The following is a 3592-nucleotide window of genomic DNA, read 5'->3' on the forward strand; positions in this document are numbered from 1 at the left end:
CTTCTTAATTAAGCACTGTATATTTTCACTCTGTTTTAAATAACTAATAAAATCGTTCATAATGCTATGTAGTCCTTCTTGTGCTAATCTGTTTGCTCTGGAAGGAAGGGGGGGGGGGGGAGGAATGTCGACACATTAACCTCCCTGGCGGTAAGCCCATGCTGAGCACGGGCTATGCCGCGCAGGAGGATTTCTCAGGCCCTGCTGGGCCGACTTGCATAATTTTTTTTTTTGTACACGCAGCTAGCACTTTGCTAGCTGCGTGCACTTCTCGATCGCCGCTGCTCCGCGCCAATTCGCCGCTACCCGCCGTGCCACGCTGGCCGATCAGCGCCAGGCAGCGCTGAGGGGTGGATCGAGACTCCCGATGACGTCCATGACGATCGTTGCCATGGCGACGGGGGAAGCCAAACAGGAAATCCCTTTCTGAACGGGATTTCCTGTTTGGGCAGATCACCGGAGGCGATCGGAGGGGGTGGGGGGATGCCGCTGCACAGCGGCTATCATGTAGCTAGCGCTAGGCTAGCTACAGGATTAAAAAAAAAAATTAAAGTTCTGCGCTGCCCCCTGGCGGTTTTAATAGACCGCCAGGGAGGTTAAGTGGAGTGTTGAAAACAAACCTTTGCCTTAGTATTTCTGAGTCGCGGTTTTGCAGTCAAATGCCTAGAATTGTGATTTATTTTATTTTATCTTTTTGCATTTGCCAGACTGTACCAGCACTTTAAACAAATTCATAATGCGAACCTTCCACTTGTTCTCCAACAAAATGAATGCCTGCGGATCCCATATAGCACAGGTGGTGAACTCCAGGCCTGGAGGGCCAGATCCATGCCAGGGTTTAGGATGGACTGAGAAAGAGAGGATTGTGTTCTACCTGATGAACCACACCTTTCCTGATTCAGCCCCATCAATTCATTTGAGCTGTCTCAAATATGTGTGAGGACCTCGGCCCTTGAACGCCCAGTTTGACATCCCTGCCATATAGGAAACATTGAATCTTAGCAGCCAGAGTTCAGATATACTCAGAATGAGTAACCTGTGCTCATGATTTTTATAAAAACAATTACTGATGATTTTTGAAGTCCCGCCTCTTCCCCACCAGTGTTCTCAGTTGCTCTGCTTTTGTGGGACTGCAGAAGTCAGCAAGTTCCCCACACTGCAGAGTCCTGGCAGATTTTCTTGGAAAAGATTACAAAGTCTTGGACGAAACATAAACTGTTAGTAAGTCTGCATACTATCCAGCTTGCCCACCTCCACAGCACTGTCAGTTGTCTGAAATGGGGCTGTCCTGAGGTCTCCCAGGTTGTCTAGATGTCTGATACAGAATTCCATCTACACCAAGTTTTTTTTTTTTTTTTTTTTTTTTTTCATCTCTGATCAGGTCATACACTGACAGCAACGCCAGTGCAGAAGCTGGTCACATGGGGTTGGAGGATGTGTCTGCAGTCAGGTAGAATATCATCTGATTTCAAGGACATGCTCTTGCTCCGGAAAGCTTTACTGGAGAAAAAACCAATGGTGCGGATTTGGTAAGACTACATGGTGTGTACAGTAATCAAAATCCGCACAATGTCTCCAAAATTCAGGACGTATCCCAATCAGATGAAAGGCGAGTACTTAGACTGACATGTTTTGAACCTGCACGGTTCTTAATCGTAGCCAATTTTATGACTCGCATCTACAAGGTTTTATAGAGGATGGTGGGCAGAACCAGGAGGGATAACAAACCGATGATACCCAATAAGGGTGGTCTCACAAGGTCAGCACACTCCAAAATGGTCACCACATCAGCCTTTACAACACTGTTTGTACAAGTTTAAAATTTGTGTTAAAACCCAAAGATACATAAAAACCAAAGAAAAAGAAGAAAACGTACCGAAAGATGAAAATACATCAATGTATAACAGCAAATGTGTGTATACATAAGCAAATGGCTCTAATCAAAAATAGAAACAAAAGGGAGTGTGGGCAGAGAGGGGTCTTCTTTGTTAATATTAAACTATCCAGTCACTAAAGCTAGATCCCACCTAGCATTCATACCAAGGGGGGCCCTAGTTCCCAAACAAAAAATCCAATAAGCCTCTCTTTTACGGATCATGGCCAAAAGATCTCCCCCTCTTTTGGGTAAAAAGACCCTCTCAATGCCCTGAAATCGAAAACTGGACATGTCTCCCCCATGTTCTGAGCAAAAATGTTTCGCCACATTTGAAACACTACTTGTAAGCCAGCCGGCCCCCAAATAGTGTTCAGCAATACGGGCCTTCAAAGGCCTAGTGGTACATCCTACGTATTGAACAGAACAACTGTCACAAGTGATCAAATAAATTACATTTTTTGTATTGCAATTAATAAAATGTTTGATGGGGAAGACATGCCCATTAGAAAGGGAAACAATAGTCTGAGTTTTAGAATGCATGGGACAAAAGTGGCAAGAAGCCCCTCCACATTTATATGACCCCTTGAAAGTTAGCCATGTTGAGGATCCAGACGGGGATTTATTTGGGGGCGGCTGGCTTACAAGTAGTGTTTCAAATGTGGCGAAACCTTTTCGCTCAGAACATGGGGGAGACATGTCCAGTTTTCGATTTCGGGGCATTGAGAGGGTCTTTTTACCCAAAAGAGGGGGAGATCTTTTGGCCATGATCCATAAAATAGAGGCTTATTGGATTTTTTGTTTGGGGTCTAGGGCCCCCTCGGTATGAATGCTAGGTGGGGTCTAGCTTGAGTGACTGGATAGTTTAATATTAACAAAGAAGACTCCTCTCTGCCCTCACTCCCTTTTTGTTTCTATTTTTGATTAGAGCTATTTGCTTATGTATACACACATTTGCTCTGTTATACATTGATGTATTTTCATCTTTAGGTGCGTTTTCTTCTTTTTCTTTGGTTTTTATGTATCTTTGGGTTTTAACACAAATTTTAAACTTGTACAAACAGTGTTGTAAAGACTGATGTGGCGACCATTTTGGAGTGTGCTGACCTTGTGAGACCACCCTTATTGGGTGTGGTCGGTTTGTTATCCCTCCTGGTTCTGCCCACCATCCTCTATAAAACCTTGTAGATGCGAGTCATAAAATTGGCTATGATTAAGAACCGTGCAGGTTCGAAACGTGTCAGTCTAAGTACTTGCCTTTTATCTGATTGGGATACGTCCTGAATAAATTTTGGATTTTTGGAGACATTGTGCAGATTTTGATTACTTCACACTGTGTTCCGGGCAGGGCAGCCCCTTTTTCCAGCACTGTCTCCTTCCTGTGAGTTGAGCGGTATTTCTCCTGTTTCTTCTACATGGTGTGTAGCCTTACCACCTTTTTGAATTTTAATGATCCATTTAAATTGCACTTAACAAACTGATATTGTAAAATGCTTCAAAATTTTAAACTGCTGGGGCCTTGTATAACTGGTGGCAGGCAGCTGTTCCCTCCATATCTCTCTTCGTTTAGGATTGCTTTAATAATGAGGAGCCTTCCAAAGCAGAGAAATATTTGACACTCTACCTAGATGTTAAACAGCAGTGAGCGTTTTATTAATCCACAAATATCATAGGAAAAGCACAATGTTTCCATCCCACAGACCTGTGACATCCCCAGAA

Source organism: Hyperolius riggenbachi, chromosome 1, assembly GCF_040937935.1.
Source record: "Hyperolius riggenbachi isolate aHypRig1 chromosome 1, aHypRig1.pri, whole genome shotgun sequence".
Taxonomy (NCBI): Eukaryota; Metazoa; Chordata; class Amphibia; order Anura; family Hyperoliidae; genus Hyperolius; species Hyperolius riggenbachi.